The sequence below is a fragment of the Rhinopithecus bieti genome, unplaced genomic scaffold (assembly GCF_001698545.2).
Source record: "Rhinopithecus bieti isolate Rb0 unplaced genomic scaffold, ASM169854v2 scaffold_31531, whole genome shotgun sequence".
Lineage (NCBI taxonomy): Eukaryota > Metazoa > Chordata > Mammalia > Primates > Cercopithecidae > Rhinopithecus > Rhinopithecus bieti.
The window spans coordinates 591,637-610,523 of NW_016814088.1; positions in this window are offsets into that span (position 1 = coordinate 591,637).

Here is an 18,887-nt window from a genome sequence, read left to right on the forward strand (position 1 = left end):
CAAGCTCCGGCCTCCCGGCGTTCCACGCCCATTCTCCTGCCTCAGCCTCCGATAGCCTGCGGACTACAGGCCGCCCGCCCACCACGCCCGGCTGTTTTTTGTATTTTAGTAGAGACGGCGGTTTCACCGTGTTAGCCAGGATGTCTCGATCTCTCTGACCTCGTGATCGCCCGTCCCGGCCTCCCAAAGTGCTGGGATTACAGGCTTGAGCCACTGCGCCAGGCTCTTTTTTTTTTTTTTTTAGAAGGAGTCTTGGTGGTTTGGCCCGGGTCAGGGGGCGTTGCCCCATCCCTGCTCACTGCAACCTCCACCTCCTGGGTTCAAGCAATTCTCCTGCCTCAGCCTCCTGAGTAGCTGGGATTACAGGCGCCCGCCACCGCGCCCAGCTGATTTTTGTATTTTTAGTAGAGACAGGATTTCACCATCTTGGCCAGGCTGGTCTCGAACTCCTGAGCTCGTGATCCACCCGCCTCGGACTCCCAAAGTGCTGGGATTACAGGTGTGAGCCACCGCACCTGGCCAGAAATCCAGATTTTTATAGGCAATCTCCTAAAATTTAATGTTAGTAACTAATTTTAAAAATTACAACAAAACAGATACCCTGGCAGAATTGAGTCCACAAGCCATGAGCTTGCCCTGTGAGTATTCAGTGTTGCAGGTGCCAATGGTCTCCCAGTCCACATGCTCCCTTACAGAGAAGGAAGGGATTCTGGAGGCCACACGGCTGGTTGTAGAAGCAACAGGTCAAGAAGCCTGCTGACAAAGCCAGAATAATCTTGTTGCAGGTCAGATTTAAGCATTTATTTCTCTACCAGTCAAAGTCTTCTAGCAGCCAACTTCCCACACCAAGGACTATCAGGTCGGTGATTTTTGTTTTGTAATCACTCAGGGAAATCCTTACTACAAAGAGAGGAAGTGGAAAGCCAGAACATGTGGGTTTAAGGGTTTGCTGTTGTTTTATTTTCGTTTTTTAGATTGGATACTTTTTTCTTTCCTTCTCTGGTCTCTTCCTTTCCCCTGACCTATCCCTGCAGATCAACTCCTTTGTTGCAAGGATATGCTTTCAGCTAAGAGTCAGCTTGAAATAAGTTTGCTAAACTCATTCATTTTAGTTGTTAATAGCAGCAAGGTCAGTAGCCCAGGTATCTAAGGTCCAAAAATGATAGCCTGCAGTCATGTGTTACCTCCTCTGGGGGACATTTGCAGTTGAATATTCTTTTATTTTCTTCTTCTTCTTTTAAAAGTTCCCAAGAGCTATAAATTCAGTTTACAATTCTTTAACTCTAAAGTCAACTTTCTGTGTCTGGAAGTGCAGGCCCGTCAACAACAGATGATGCGGAGAGATCCTTCGGGTGTCTGGGGGAGTGAGAGAGGGACCATCCCTGAGGTTATTAAAAGCGCCTGAATATGGGGAGACAGGAAACAATTGGTGAATCTGGGAAAAGGGCAGATGGGAGTTCCTCGGACCCTTCTGGAAACTTCCCTAAGCTGGAAATCATAGAAAGAAGGGTAGGGGAGGGGCAGGGAGAGAAGCGGGGAGGAGAAGGAAGTTACTTGAAAAAGTGAAGGAGGCTTAGGGGAAGGGAGCTGAAGGAGCTAGAGTGGGGAGGCGGGGAGAGGAAGGGAGGTGAGCGGAGGCCCGGGGCCAGTGCGGTGGCTGCTGTGCGACGCGCTGTGGCTGCAGTGCTGTCTGTCTGTCTGTCCATCGGTCCGTGGGGCGCCAAGCGGCCAGGGATGCAGGATGTGCTTGGGATGGGAGTGAACACCTGGCAGGCCCCGGCTCACAACGCCCTCGTCGGGTTGGGGGCGGGGCAGGGGACGGCCACCTCCTCGTCCCCCGAACCTGAAGTTCAGGTTCCGCGAACGGAAACGCTTCTCCCAGGTGAGCTGGGAGCCAGGTGAGCAGACATTTGGGGTCAGTCCTCGGTTCATCCGGCCCCGGACACATCAAGTGCGGGCCTTGACATACCGAGGTTTTCCAGTTTAAGAACACATTTTTTTTTTTTTTTTTTTTTTTTTTTTTTTTTTTTTTTTTGAGCCGGAGTTTCGCTCTTGTTGCCCAGGCTGGAGTGCCATGGCGATCTCGGCTCACCTCAACCTCCGCTTCCCGGGTTCAAGCGATTCTCCTGCCTCAGCCTCCCGAGTAGCTGGGATTACAGGCACGCACCACCACGCCTGGCTAATTTTTTTGTATTTTTGGTAGAAACAGGGTTTCTCCATGTTGGCCAGGCTGGTCTCGAACTCCCGACCTTAGGTGATCCGCCTGCCTTGGCCTCCCAAAGTGTTGGGATTACAGGCGTGAGCCACCGCGCCCTGCCAAGAACACACTTTTTCCTATAGAAATCGCAGGGAGTAAGGTTGCCGGGCGAGATGGGCGGTGTGGGTGGAGAACAAACCTGTGGGAGAATGGAGATGAGAGCAATTCGTGAAGGCGGCCTGGGGACCGGTTCCCATGAGAGAAGCTCCAAACCTCAGTGGGAAACCTAAAGCTCTCAAACTGTCTTCCTGTACTTTATTATTATTTTTTTAAGGTGTTGGGGGCGAGGGTGGCAATGTGAGCAGAGCAGGGGCCAAGATCCCTTATTTTTCTTCCTCTTTTCTCCAACCAATTAACAGATGGAAAGGTCTCAACCAATGAACAGATAGAAAGCCGCAGCAGGCCTTGCTCCTAGATAGAAAATGGAGTGGGGAGGGATCAGCTGGAGGCTCCCCTCCACCTCCATCTCTCCTGATGGGGTCCAGTGAGAGCAGTCTAGGACTGCTTGGAGGGACGTTAAGTGGCTTTATGAAAAGGCCTGCCATCTAAGATGGTAACTTGTGTTAATAAGTAAGGAAGAAGCAAAGGAATTCATGTAGCACAGAGTTGTGAGCCTGATGAGGAAGCGGTATTGCTAAAGTCGGATCATGAAGATGTCTTACATCAAAAGAAATCATAAGGCAAAGAAAGGAGAACAGAAACTCTCATTTCCTCTTGATCACTGGTGGTTGGCTAAGTTATCATTTTTAAGTGGAAGGTGCCAAAAAGTCCAGTAATAGAGTAATTTTTCAGACAAGTAGACAGGAAGCATACTATTACAGTGAGACTATAGTAAGTTTTAAGGTGATGACAGTGACTCCCACCCAGATAGAATTTTAGGAAATATGTTTAATTACTACATGAAAAGATGTATGGAAATCGTTGAAGTCCTAACTGCCAGAATATGCAGTCCTGCCCATGTCAAGAATTTGCCGTCAATAACAAGCACAGGCTTTCCAGTTACAAACAGCTACCTAGAAAGAAATAGCAAAGTACTGATCGTTTCTCCAAGCTGCTGATCTGATAACCAACATGAGATTTAGTATCTATAATGGCTGTCTCAGTTGATCTCCTGTGCCTATCAAAATTCCCAGCACATTAAAAGGGCTCAATAAATATTTGTGGAATGCATTGCTGAGCTCATAATATTTACCATGTTGTATTTATTTTACTACCTTAGAAACAATCTCTAAGATGACAAGTTATAGCCATCTTAGCAGAGATCCTGTGAGATCTGGTCTTTTGAATTAACTTGACGATGTTACAGCAACTAAAGACCTTACTTAGGATTAGGTGAGTCCAGCATGCTTGTTTTATAAGGAGAACACTTGAGACACGTAAAGGGAAGGTAACTTTCCTAAGGTCACACACCCTTTGGAGCTAGAATATGCATGCATCTTCTGAATCCCAGCCCTGCCTAGGATGGACACCAGCTCTTAGAGACAGAGCAGCTCAAAAATCACATCATGATATTATGGAAGTAGATTTTCATTAAGTAAGAAACAACAGGAAAGCACTGTAGTATGAAAGAGAAAGCATTGCAGTGGTGTGTCAAGAACGCTTTGCAGTCTCAGTTCCTTCATTAGGCAGCTGATTAGACATTCCAAGTGACTTGGCAATGCGAGAGCTCTGAGATCTAGAAATATCCAATGCTAATGTTAAAGTCTATTCTTCCATGTGGTTTTTCTTTCTGAAAACTTCAAGGAATGATTGATTTTTTTTTTCACTCCTGTCAAGCAGGTCCTTCCTCATAACAAATTGAAATATAGCGTGACTTTTTTAACTAAGAGGCAGGAGCCCGAGATTGAAAGAGGTCTTGCCTTTTTGTCTTGAAACAAAACAAAAAACTAACCATCTTCATGTGCCTGCTTGTGAGGGACACCAGATGATCAGGGCAAGTAAAACTGGTGAAGCAGTTTGGTTTTTCAGGGGACTCTGAATTTAGTGTGTGGGAGGGACTTCCTGTAGAATTTTGCCAATAATTTTATTTATTTTATTTTTTTAAATTTCTTTGTTTTTGAGATGGAGTCTCACTCTGTTGCCCAGGCTGGAGTGCAATGGTGCAATCTCGGCTCACTGCAACCTCCGCCTCCTGGATTCAAGTGATTCTCCTGCCTCAGCCTCCTGAGTAACTGGGATTATAGGCATGCACCACCACGTCTGGCTATTTTTTTTTTTTTTTTTTTTGTATTTTTAGTAGAGATGGGGTTTCTTCATGTTAGTCAGGCTGGTCTCCAACTTTTGACCTCAGGTGATCCACCTGCCTCGGCCTCCCAAAGTGCTGGGATTATAGGCATGAACCACTGTGCCTGGCCCTTATTTTGTTTTTTCAGGGCGCTCCTTGATTTTAATGTGTGGGAGGGACTTCCGGTAGAATTTTCCCAATGTGTTTGCTTGGTGAAGAGAGTCAGAAGGCCAGGAAAAATGAAAAGTCCTTTAGAAGGTGTCATTAAGGAGAGGAAGTCTGTGTGAGGAAAATAATGCAAACTGATATCCACACTAAGAATGAGTCTTATTTTCTCTGAGCTGTTTTACTTTGGCTCTTGTATTGCTGACTGATTCTGTAAGAACGTGGATGGAAGATACTGATGTGTGGTTACACAAATATAACTTCATTCATACCCATAGTCACTTCATAATGGAAGGCCTGATATTCATCAACTAACTCAACCCTTAGTTTCCATAGTTACCTGGGGGAAAATTTCATTGACTTTTATTAGGAAAGGCACACACACTCACACATCACTGTACCCAACTCAGCTCAAAGGCCCCCACCACCCTCAAAGCATGCTTTCAGCATCAAGCTCAGGGAGGGCTGCAACATCTTGCACAAGCCGTCCTGCAAAGGACAGCCATTGCTGCTGTGCTTGTGACTGAGAGTGAAGAGGCTGAGCAGGTGGCTTCCCTGGCCCAGACCATTCAGGTCAAACTGAGTCAATATTGGAGAACCAAAGCAGGTCATCTGTTCTCTGTTCATAGAGCCAGATGCCTGATCTCTGAGATAGAGCCCACAGGACCAGAGCTCTCTCCACATTGTCCCATCTTCAGCAGGACCTGAGTGGGCAGACTTCCCCGACAGTTGAAGGCAAACCTTCCTGATGTCTTAGGAAACATTTTACTTTATCTTTGAAAAGCTGGCCACATGTCTTCAAAGGAAAACCATCCACATAAAATTGCCTCTGTCTTTGTCTCAGAAAGTAGCTACTGGGTTGCATTGCTGGCCTCCCTGGTGCCTCTGTGGTTTGTTGCTACGTTCCTTGGGGTAGACAGATCTATTGCCGAGCATGCCTTCTATGAGGTTGTGGATGCCATCTGTGTTACCACCTGGAAAACCAGCCTGACTCTGAGGAGGTGCTGAAAGATAGCACAGATAGAGAAATTCTGGACCAAAGATGGCTTCCTACTGTGTGCTAGGGCTTCCGGAGGCACACATATTGAAGTGTCCTGCCCCAAAGGCCAGGAAAGTAACTATTGGAACTGGCATCAATACTTATTCTGTTAGAAGAAATTTAAAAATTTAATAAAGGAAATGGATAGATAATAAAGTGAACAAAAGGAAAAGAAATGTAGGATTTTAATTAAAAGATCCTTAAATGAATTGTATTTCTTTTTTTTATTTTAAGACAAAGTCTTGCTCTGTTGCCCAGGCTGGAGTGCAGTGGTGCGATCATAGCTCACTGTAAACTTGAATTCCTGGGCTCAAGTGACTCTCTTGCCTCAGCCTCCCAAGTAGCTGGGATCACAGGCATGTGCCACTACCCCTGCCTAATTAATTTTTTTTTTTTCTTTTTTTGGTAGAGACGGGGCATCTTGCTATGTTGCCCATGCTGGTCTCAAACTCCAGGCCTCAAGTGTTCCTCCTGTCTCAGCCTCCCAAAGTGCTGGAATTTACAGTCATGTACCTCTGCACTCTGCTCTTGTGTTTCATTCTGTCTCAGCTTTGAAGCATGGAATAGACAGCCCTCTGGATCAGGGCTTTTAATGATTATGGCTAGGCCTTAGCTAAAAAAGGTCATGGGGGAGAGGCCTAAGTCTGTGTTTTTATTACCCTTAGTCTCTTCTGTTATTATTTACGTATTCAAAAAGCGTTTGAAGGTCTACTTTATGCCCGGGCATTATATTAAGTCCAGGGTATTCACCAATAATAAAAATGCCCATCATCTTTGGAAAACAGTATGGTAGTTCCTCAAACAATTAAAAATAGAATGATCGGCAATCCACTTCTGGGTATATATCCAAAATAACTGAAAACAGAATGTCAAGCGATACAGGCACACCCATGTTCATAGTGGCATTATTCACAGTAGCCAAGAGGTGGAAACAACCCAAATGTTCATTGATGGATGAATGGATAAACAAGATGTGGTGTATACATACGATGGAGTATTATGTGGCCTTTCTATTGTGAAGGAAATCCTGTCACATGCTATAACATGGATGAACCTCGAGGACATTATGCTAAGTGAAATAAGCCAATTGCAAAAGGAAAAATACTGTATGATTCCAATAGTATGAGGTACCTAAAGTAATCAAATTCATATATATGTATAGAAAGTAGAATGGTGATTACCAGGAGCTAGGGGCAGGGGGCAAAGTTGTTGTTTAATGGTGCTATGATCTGAATGTGTGGGTCCTCTCAAAATTCATGCGTTGAAACCTAACTCCCAAGGCCATGATATTAAGAGGTGGGGCTTTTTGGGAGGTGATTAGGTCAGGAGGGCAGTGTTGTGGTCAACTATCTTCAGGGGCCTCTTGATGGTTGGCTTCTCCATGATAGTGAGCCTGTGTCATATCTCTGCTGGGGCTCAGCAGACCCCATATGGATCCCACTGTTGTGCCTGGGATGGTCCCACTATTTCCTGGCCTGGGAGCACGAGGGCTGAGGCCACTGGTGTAAATTCCAGATTGGTCTTGTTAAAGAGAAGCAGCATCAGTCACTTTTTAAAGAAAGAGATTTTATTCGAACCACTGCAGTATTGAAGAGAGACTTTAGTACAAACTGCGCCCACTCCAACTAAGACAGTGGTAAATGGGGCGTTTAAAGGGAGAACATACAGGTAATTAAAAGGGGATCTGGGGAAGTGAAAAAAGAGAGGACAAAGAAAGGCTGGGAAAAATGGAAAATTACAGAAGGGGTTAGTGGAAAAGTACTGAAAACTGTTTGGCAGTGTTGGTTGGGACACAGTACATTTTGCAGCTTAGCAGCATGGTGTTTTTTTGAGCAAAGACTTAGCACAGGGGCTGGGGCCACCTTTAGGGATTGTCATGGTCTGAATGTCTCCCCAAATTCACATGTTGCAACTTAATCACCAATGTGATAGCACTAACAGGTGGGGCCATCGGGGGTGATTAAGTCATGAGGGTGGAGCCCTCATAAATGTGATTAGTGACCTTATAAAATGTGATTAGTGACCTTCTTAGTGACTGGAGGCAACTAGCCCCCTTTTGCTATTCTGCTCTTCTACCTTGTGAGGATACAGCATTCTAGGCACCATCTTGGAAGCAAAGACAGAGGCCCTCACCAGACACTGAACCTGCTAATGCCTTGATCTTGGACCTCTCAGCCCCCAGAACTGTGTGGAAATAAATTTCTATTCTTTTATGAATGACCTGGTTTCAGACATTTTTTTATATTAGCACAAGCAGACTAAGACAGGGACACAATCTAGTGTAGGCAGAAGCCAGGCTGAAGTCTGGTCAAGTCTCTTAGCACAGTGTTTGGGCAAGTCCTTTGTGCTATGTGAAAGTTCACAGTTCACAACTCCCTCCTGCTGCATAGCCTTCCTATTGGGGCAGTTAGAAGGCTGTGGATCAGGAAGTTTGGAGGATTCCTGTCCTTTCTTTCCAACCCCAGTGGGCGATGGGAAGGTCAGGGTGGACCTCACTTAGCCAGGCTCAACTTGAAAGACCCTGCGCCTATTTCTGCCTTTATTTCAGAGAGTGGCTGGTCGTGCAATAGGTGAGGGACAATGTTACTGAAAAAAGACTCCCAAGGATGCCCCCAACTGCTGCAGAATTTGCTGAGGCGATTGTTTTCATACTCCTTTAACTGCTGGAGATCATCAGGGATGCTCCTAGAACAACAGATGCTGCTGTGGAGGCTCCAAGATAATTGAACTGCTAATGTCCTAGGCCCCTGTGCTCTGCCACTGCTTTGCTCAAGCTGGAGCCTAAGGCAGGGAGGGATGGAACCAGAGAGTTGTTCTCCTGGCTGTCATTCACCCAGGCTGACCCATCCAGAGACCCAAGTCCTGTCCAGAGCCCACTGAGACTGACTGTCTCATGAGTCTGTCTCATGGCTGTGTCCTTGGCCAGCCACAGCCACCCAAATCTGCTGACAGGGAGAGATAAGTATGAACCTGTTGGTCTTGTCCTCTCTTGAAGCAAATAGCAGGCTTCCTGTAAGTAAGCCACAGGTGGCTCTGCCCACATGTATCTGCCTCGCTGTAGTATACGAAGACTGTGCACATATCTCACTGACATTCAGCTTTCCTCCTTACTTGCCTCCACCTGAACATGGCTGTCAACGAGCTCACTGCTGCCCGGTGAGCAGGTCTTGTTTTATGCTGGTTGGCCAATGAGGAAATAGGTCCAAGGTGGGCCAGCTGGCCTCCAGGAGACCAGTTGCACCCAACGTCTTTGTGAGAAAACCCCTTGAGCTACAACTTAACAGAACAGATTGGTTCCCACAGTGCAGTTGACAGAAATATCTTGCCAGGCTAGACTTCTTTCTCCAGTAAGACAGCACCACCCCACCCACAGCTGTAAGCACAGCTGATTTCTTTTGAAAAGAGAGGATTGTGGCCGGGCGCGGTGACTCACACCTGTAATCCCAGCACTTTGGGAGGCCAAGCAGGTGGATCATCTGAGGTCAGGAGTTTGAGTGCAGCCTGACCAACATGGTGAAAACCCGGTCTCTACTTAAAAATACAAAATTAGCCGGATATGGTGGCTCATGTTTGTAATCCTAGCCACTTGGGAGGCTGAGGGAGGAGAATCACTTGAACCTGGGAGGTAGAGGTTGCAGTGAGTCGAGTTTGCACCATTACACTCCAGCCTGGGCAACGAGAACAAAACAACGTCTCAAAAAAAAAAAAAAAAAAAAAAAAAAAAAAGAGAGATCGAGAGAGAAAGAGAGAGAGGAGAAAGAGAGAGAGGTTTGTTACCACAAAGACCAGGGCTGGCTTTGGCAGGCCAGGGCTAGTTGTGAGGGAGTGCTTGTGGGCTCCATGCTTCAGCCTGGGACAAAGGGGTGGGAAAGATATGAAAACTTGGTATCAGGAACTGCCACATCCCTCTCCTCTATCCTCTCAATTATAGCTCCCTGTCAAACCCCTCACAAAGTCAAAAAAGTCAGGCTCAGGAATTGGTGATACCGATACTTCTGGGGCCCCAGAAAGTTCCTGTTCGCAGACACTGTGCCCAGTCTGTTTCCTTTGTCTTCCTGAGAAGGCACTCTGTGGGCCACCTAGAAACTAGTTTAAGTGTCCCAACTTAGAGCCAAAAATGGAAAAAGCGCAAAGGTGCCCGGCGCAGTGGCTCACATCTATAATCCCAACACTTTGGGAGGCCGAGGTGGGCGGATCACCTGAGGTTGGGAGTTGGCGACCAGCCTGACCAACATGGAGAAACTCCGTCTCTATTAAAAATACAAAATTAGCCAGGCGTGGTGGTGCATGCCTGTAATGCCAGCTACTCGGGAGGCTGAGGCAGGAGAATCACTTGAACCCGGGAGGTGGAGGTTGCAGTAAGCCGAGATGGCGCCATTGCACTCCAGCCTGGGCAACAAGAGTGAAACTCAGTCTGAAAAAAAAAAAAAAAAAGAAAAGGAAAAGCATAAAGGTTTCCAATTTTGAGGGCCTGAAAGAAGGACCATGAATTAAATGAAGCAAAAGAGGAAGGCTTGGAGGGCTCACGGAACAAAAGGAAGCTATATGAATGGAAACGAGGGCAAGAAATCAATTAAGATCTGAAGTTGTGTATTCAAGTGTTAATTCAACAGACATTATTAAGGCCTACTCTATGTCAAGCACTGGGCTAAACACTGAGGGTAAGAAGCAGAACAAGACATGGTTCACTGGAGTAAACAGGCATGTAAACACTAATTGCAATATGATGAAAGAAGGGCCCAGTGAAAAATGTCAAAGCAAGAAGACTAGGTTGTTCCATCCTACTGTCCTTTATAGGGATATGGTGCTGGTGGCTTCTGTGTGAGCAAAGGCAGTTGGGAGCCCTCTACCACAACCCTTTCTCCTTCTTTCCCCTTCTCTCCTTTCTATGCTTATCCTTTTCTTCTGTCTCTTCTTTCCTCCTCCTCTACTGCCATAAAATGGCACCTAAGGGCACTCTCTAATTCCATTAATAGAACAGAGTTGAATACAAGTGTCGCCCCTCATCTGCAGTGTTGCTTTTCTTGGTTTCAGATACTCACAGTCAACTGTGGCCTGAACATATTCAATGGAAAAGTCCAGAAATAATTCATAATAAATTGTCGTTCATTCTGAGCAGCATGATGAAGTTTCTTGCTGTTCCCCTGTGTTCCGCCTGAGAGGTGAATCATCCCTTTGCCCAGTGTATGCACCCACCCATTAGTCACTTAGCAGGGTCTTGGTGATCACATCAACTGTTGAGGTATCGCAGTGCTTGTGTTCAAGTAACCCTGTTAGAACAGGCAGATAGTTAGACGTGATCATGAAAGGGGGCCTCTGGAAGAGGAAGTGCTGTAAAATCTAGTACTTCAGAGACTGCCTGAAACATGCATGCTAAATATGAGCAGAGAGGAGGGGAAATACCGAAAGGAATGTCCCCTGAGAAACGTTACTTTCTCAAGTTATGCAGAAAGGAATACCCTGAAACACCCCTTAAGATGCTTAGTAATCGCCGGGCACGGTGGCTCAGGCCTGTAATCCCAGCACTTTGGGAGGCTGAGGCGGGTGGATCACCTGAGGTTGGGAGTTCAAGACCAGCCTGACCAACACGGTGAAACCCCGTCTCTACTAAAAATACAAGAAATTAGGCCAGGCGCGGTGGCTCACACCTGTAATCCCAGCACTTTGGGAGGTCGAGGCGGGCAGATCACAAGGTCAAGAGATCGAGACTATCCTGGCCAACATGTTGAAACCCTGTCTCTACTAAAAATACAAAAATTAGCTGGGCATGGTGGCATGTGCCTGTCATCCCAGCTACTCGGGAGGGTGAGGCAGGAGAGTCGCTCGAACCTGGGAGGTGGAGGTTGCAGTGAGCCAAGATCGCACTCCATCCTGGCAACAGAGCCAAGACTCCATACCCCCACAAAAAAAAAAAAAAATACAGGAAAAAAAATACAAAAAATCAGCCAGGTGTGGTGGCCAGCACCTTTAATCCCAGCTACTCAGGAGAATTGCTTGAACCCAGGAGGCAGAGGTTGCAGCGTGCCGAGATTGCGCCAGCCTGGGCATGACGGGGAGAGACTGTCTCAAAAAAAAAAAAAAAAAAAAAAAAGCCCAGTAATCATTCGTTTTGTGGTTACATTGTCAGAATGTAGCTAGCTACATGCTAATAGGAGGGTTTGAAAAGGGCAAAAGGGGAATTCCTAAGAGACACACAGTCGGAGTAAGTACAGATTTGACCTTCCTGGGGTGGTGGTTATGAGACACACTGCATTAGGTAGGATTCATATGGATCACTAGGACCCAATCATGCACATTAACCAACAGTAAGGGAGGGTCCCACAAGGCTGGGCGGGGAACTAGATGGGGACAAAGGCAGAGACTTAAGACAGAAGCCAGGATACCAGACAAATACAAAGGCAGAGACTTGAGACAGAGGCCAGAACTTAAACAAAAAGTTCAACATAAAAACTACATTGCAGAACTCTCGGGGCTGTTCCCAGCCAGATCAGCCCACTCCTCTCTTACAGTGTACATTTATTTCCATAATAAACCATTTTTGCTTGCTTTACTAATTGGTCTCTTGACTGAATTCTTTTTGTCAAGAAGACAAGAACCAAGGATCCCCACACTTCCCAACAACAACCCTCATTAAATTTAATAGTGGCCCCAAATTTAAGAATAGTGATGCTGGTATATTATAATTTTCTATTTTATTATTGATTATTGTTGTTAATCTCTTACTGAATGTAATCTATAAATTAAACTTTATCATATCAATAGCAAGAAATGTAGTATATATATAGTTTGTACTATCTGCCATTTCAGGTATCCACTGGGGGTGTGGGAAGGTGTTGCTAACCCCATGTGTTAGTCCATTTTTGAGCTGCTATCAAGGAGTACCTGAGACTGGATAATTTATAAAGAAAAGAGGTTTAATTTGCTCATGGTTCTGCAGGTTGTACAAGCATGGAACAAATGTCCACTTGGCTTCTGGTGAGGGCCTCAGGAAGCTTACAATCATGGCAGAAGGTAAAGGGGGAGCAGGCACATCACATGGTGAGAGTGGGAGCAAGAGAGAGAGACAGGAGATGCCACACACTTTAAACAACCAGATCAGAGCAAGAACTCACTTATCACCAGAAGTATGGTGCTAAGCCATTTGGTGAAGGGTCTGCCCTCTTGATCCAAACGCCTCCTACCAGGCCCCATCTCCAACCTCCAAGACTGGGGATTACATTTCTTTTTTCTTTTCTTTTTTTCTTTTTTTTTTTGAGACAGAGTCTTGCTCTGTCATCCAGGCTGGAGTGAAGTGGCATAATCTTGGCTCACCGCAACCTCTGCCTTCCGTGTTCAAGTGATTCTCCTGCCTCAGCCTCCTGAGTAGCTGGGATTACAGGGATGTGCCACCATGCCTGGCTAATTTTTGTAGTTTTAGTAGAGATGGAGTTTCACCATGTTGGCCAGGCTGGTATCGAACCCCTGACCTCAAGTGATCCACTTGCCTTGGCCCCCAAAAGTGCTGGGATTACAGGCATGAGCCACTGCACCTGGCCTGGGGATTACATTTCAATAGGAAATTTGGAGGGGACAAACATCTAAACCACATCATCCCCATTCTAAGGAAACAGAGCTTCCCTGTGGAAATGGGATATCCAGCTCCTCAGTCCTCCGCTGTGGGAAGGGCATTAATAATAGTGTTAGATTATTATTTTGTGGACAGAACTTTCCTAATCAACAAGAAACCAAGTTTAATTCCTAAGATCTAAACCAGTTAGATGGAAATAACCCAACACAAAGAAAAGAGGAAAGTATTTGGATGGTTTGGCCTAATGTGTTCCTTTTGAATTTTAATTTTTATTTATAAAAGATAATAGCTTGAAACTATTATCAGTTTCAAACAGAAAATAGTTTGAAACTCACACTCACTACCCAGATTTTGCATGTATTAACATTTTGCTTCAAGTATTTTTTTAAATAAAATATTTGTATTCAACCGAAGACGTGCCCTTTTTTTGTCCCTCTTCTAGGAGTGGGTTTGTGTCATTCATTCCAGAAATATTGTTATATTTTGCTATATTTTTGTGTTAGCAAAATAAATAGTAAGTTTGTACGTTTTGTAACTTTATATAAGAGGGCCTAATACTGTGTATATCTTTTGTTACCTGATATTTTCACCCAGTGTTCTCATATGGTAGCTCCATTAAACTTTTGTATTCCACCAAAGAATAAACTAGTTCATTGCTTATTTATTTCCATTGTATTTCTTGTGCTTTCTACTTACTATGCTTTTCTTTGATTTATTTTTTCACCTCTCTTACTATCTTCTGTTTATTTATAGTGTTTTGTTTCCTTTTCCTCTATTACTTTAGAAATGATACAATCTATTTTGATTTTTCTAGCCTTTATCCTTAAATTTTTAACACAAACAACTGCCTTCAAAATCTGCATTCTCCTCCCAAATAATACAAAGATCTTAAATTTTTAACTTCGATCGGCTCTAGTCACTTGCCATGTTATTATTGTCTAAAACTGTGCTGTCTAATATAGTAGATACTAGCCATATGTGTCTATTTAAATTTAAATTAAGGCCGGGCGCGGTGGCTCAAGCCTGTAATCCCAGCACTTTGGGAGGCCGAGACGGGCGGATCACGAGGTCAGGAGATCGAGACCATCCTGGCTAACACGGTGAAACCCCGTCTCTACTAAAACTACAAAAAACTAGCCTGGCGACGTGGCGGCGCCTGTAGTCCCAGCTACCCGGGAGGCTGAGACAGGAGAATGGCGTGAACCCGGGAGGCGGAGCTTGCAGTGAGCTGAGATCCGGCCACAGCACTCCAGCCTGGGTGACAGAGCGAGACTCCGTCTCAAAAAAAAAAAAAAAAAAAATTTAAATTAATCAGTGTTAGATAAAATTAAAAATTATTGTCCTTAGGTGCATAGCCACATTTCAAATGTACAATAGTTACATGTGGCTAATGGCTACCAGATTGGACAGAACAGATACAGAACATTTCCATCGCTGAAGAAAATACCACAAGACAATCCTAGTTATTTACATCTAGTTTTTAACTCTCCGCCTAGTCATTACTATTTATTTATTTATTTTGAGACAGAGTCTCACTTTGTCACCCAGGCTGGAGTGCAGTGGAGCGATCTGGGCTCACTGCAAGCTCCGCCTGCTGGGTTCACGCCATCCTCCTGCCTCAGCCTCCCGAGTAGCTGGGACTACAGGTGCCCACCACCACGCCTGGCTAATTTTTTTTCATATTTTTAATAGAGACGGGATTTCACCATGTTAGCCAGGATGGTCTCAACCTCTTGACCTCATGATCTGTCCGCCTTGGTCTCCCAAAGTGTTGGGATTACAGGTGTGAATCACTGCGCCTGGTCTTCTAGTCATTATTATTAGTATTGATTTTTAGAATCAAGACTTTCTTAGATTTACCTTTGTGTTTACCAGTTTACTTGCTTACCATTGTTTTTCGCATTTGTAGGGATATAAAATATAAATCCTAAGCAAAGAATATTATATTATTTTCATAATATATCTCCATTTCCCCCACTCTGCCCATCTTATGAGCACTCCTCAGCTCCATCTCCTAGTTTATCTCTTTTTGAATAAGTATGCTCTACTTTCAACCAGTCCATTAATTTAATCTTTCAATAATGTATTTTTGAATTCTAAAAGTATGATTTGCTCAAATCTACTTTTCTTTGAGGGTCTTGTTCTGTCCTGAGTATTTCTCTACCTTTAAAAAACATTTCATTTTAAATATGTTAATTTTAGAGTGTAATCGATTTTTTTGGACCTCAGTTATCTAAACTATGAAATGCAGCTTTAGACTAAATGGCCTGTAAGATGACTTCCAGCTCTGAAATTTTAGTATGTACTCTGACATTCATTTATTTTTTTAATAAATATTGTTGGGATACTTTGCATTTCCAAGTAATGAAGGTGGCACTGAAGCATGCCAGTGAATAAAGAATGATTATTTTAAAAGCCACCTTTCCCAGACATCTACAGGCTCTGAGCCAGCACCTTCAATTTTCTCATATCCCTTTCCTGTATTAGCATAGAGAGAAACAGGTGGCTGACCAGATGGACAGAGGCCAGGAAAAATTTCCATCTGGGTTTGGTTTCAGATCAGAGATATTTTTTGGAGGCTCATCAAAGAATCCAGTGAAAGGCTGAGAAAAAGAGGTGAACATTAGATCTCTAAGCTTCTCAGAGATTTTTGTTTTGATCCTTATAGCACATAAAATATAAAATTAGAGTTCCAACAGTTTTTCTATACTCTCTAAAACCAACAGAATACAAGAGGGCTGGAAGAACAGTAACAAAGGCCTGTGTTTGTTTTTATCTAAAGATTCCTGAAATTGACCTGGAAGAACATAGTAAGATGCTGGAAGGGAGCTGTGGGTATGACCTGGGGTGAGGGATAGGAGAGGTGATTTTATTATATTTCTCTGAAGGGCAAGTGATTGATCAATACAACCATTTCTGCAGCTTGTATTTCATAGTGCCTCACAAGCATCTTTCAGGTTTTGCTCCTGTGTTGTCAAATGTTTGGTGAGTAAAGGATACAATGAGATTCAGTAGTCCCAAGCCCTGGCTTCTATCAGCCTATCACATTGATGGTGTGAATGCTGTGGATAGGAACTATAGTTTCTCAGGCAAATAACATGGAATCAATTAAAAGAAATATTCAGCTCATTTCAAGGTGCATTGGCTCTCCAGCGCGCTTTTTAACCAGATGCAGTCATGATGTTTTATACTTTTATTTATTTCCTTTGCTTAGGTTTTTAGAATAAACTTGATTAAGGCATACTTGATGTATACTTTCCCTTATTGAGACATACTTTGTATATGATACTTTGTTTTAAAATTCAACAAAATATAACTTCCCTTCCTTTTCTATACTGTCCCAGACAAAGGTTTGAAACTAAATGTCAAGGTTGAATTATTCTTTTGACTACCGATGTTTTGGGAGACTTGACTGTCTCTGAAATTTCTTTTCCTTTGTGTTAACTATAAAACAACTGTTCATTCTGACTAAAGATCTAAATAAAGATCTTTAACATTTGTATGCTTTCTGTAGGCCCTTGACGCACTGTGTTTAATTTCTGCTACCTACATAGAATTTTTATCCCTCTGTATTAGCCTGTTTTCACACTGCTGATAAAGATATACCCAAGACTGGGTAATTTACAAAGAAAAAGAGGTTTAAAGGCCTCACAGTTCCACGTGGCTGGGAGGCCTTACACTCATGGTGGAAGGTGAAAGGCACATCTTACATGGTGGCAGACAAGGGAGAAATGAGAGCCAAGTGAAAGGGGAAACCCCTTATAAAACTATCAGATCTTGTGACACTTACTCACTACCATGAGAACACAATGGGGAAAACTGCCCCATGATTCAATTATCTCCCACCAGGTCCCTCCCACAACATGTGGGAATTATGGGAGCTACAATTCAAGATGAGGTTCCGGGGTGGAGACCCAGCCAAACCATATCACCCTCCTTTTCCCTCATTCCTGTTTCTATCCAAATAGCTTTTCTATCTGTCAGTTTTCCCTCTGAAATGTCTTGCCCTCATCCCTTCTTTTCTGATCCCTTTTTGAACATCTTTTCCTGGCCTCATTTCTTTTTTTGTTGTTGTTTGTGTTTTTTGTTTTTTTGAGACAGAGTTTCGCTCTTGTTGCCAAGGCTAGAGTGCAATTGTGCAATCTTGGCTCACTGTAACCTCTGCCTCCTGGGTTCAAGCGATTCTCCTGTCTCAGCCTCCTGAGTAGCTAGGATTCCAGGTGTGCACCACTATACCCGGCTAATTTTTGGTATTTTTAGTAGAGACAGGATTTCACCATGTTGGCCAGGCTGGTCTCAAACTCCTGACCTCAGGTGATCCGCCTGCCTCAGCCTCCCAAAGTGCTGGAATTACAGGCATGAGCCACTGAGCCTGGCCCATGGCCTCATTTCCTTTTATTTGATTGAAATAATTAATTCTACACATGCTCTGACCAGATTAATGTTCCTAAAGCACAACTTTGATAGTCTCTCCTTTGCTCAAAAGCCATCAATGACTCCCGTTTTCCTACTAAATCAGGCACTGTGTACTTATTCTGTTGGCTGTGACCTCTAGAGTCAGACCCAATGTACCCAGCTGCTTTCAGTCGTACTCTGTACTCACCTTTCCTGTGCACCTTTCATTCTAGTCACATTAGTATCTCCTAAGGGCTTGGCCACGTCTGCCTTTACTTAACATGTCCTTGCTCCACATCTCTGTAGAGACAATATCACCTACTTTTGATCCTCAAATCAAATACTCCCTTCTCTCATTAGCCTTCCCTCAATCAATGCAAATTTATATGTTATTTTTAATAAATATGATGCTTGATACTATGCCTATATCACATATTTTTAACTCAATTAAAATATTTTAAAATAAGAAATACCTGTTCCCTTAATATTGAATTCTACTGAATGTAAAGGATCAGATTCTACATTTGAACCTTAACATATTCATTTTTTGTTGTTGTTTTTCGAGACAGAGTCTCATACTCTGTCGCCCAGTCTGGAGTGCAGTGGTGCGATCTTGGCTCACTGCAACTTCTGCCTCTCAGGTTCAAACGATTCTCCTGCCTCAGCCTCCCGAGTAGCTGGGACTACAGGTGCATGCCACCGTGCCTGGCTAATTTTTTATAGAGATGAGGTTTTGTCATATTAGTCAGGCTGGTCTTGAACTCTTGACTTCAGGAGATCCACCTGCCTTGGCCTCTCAAAGTGTTGGGATTATAGGCGTAGCCACCGTGGGCAGCCCTTATTTATTCTTAAATGCTATTTGATATAGTAAGAAAGATCTGGGTTCGAATCCTACCCCTGCCTCTTGCTAGTACAGAATTCTGAGATCTTTTAAACTTTAGTCTTCTCACTTGTAAAATGACGATTAAAAATGACCACTTCGCCGGGCGCGGTGGCTCAAGCCTGTAATCCCAGCACTTTGGGAGGCCGAGACGGGCGGATCACGAGGTCAGGAGATCGAGATCATCCTGGCTAACACGGTGAAACCCCGTCTCTACTAAAAAATACAAAAAACTAGCCGGGCGAGGTGGCGGGCGCCTGTAGTCCCAGCTACTCGGAGGCCGAGGCAGGAGAATGGCATAAACCCAGGAGGCGGAGCTTGCAGTGAGCTGAGAACCGGCCACTGCACTCCAGCCCGGGC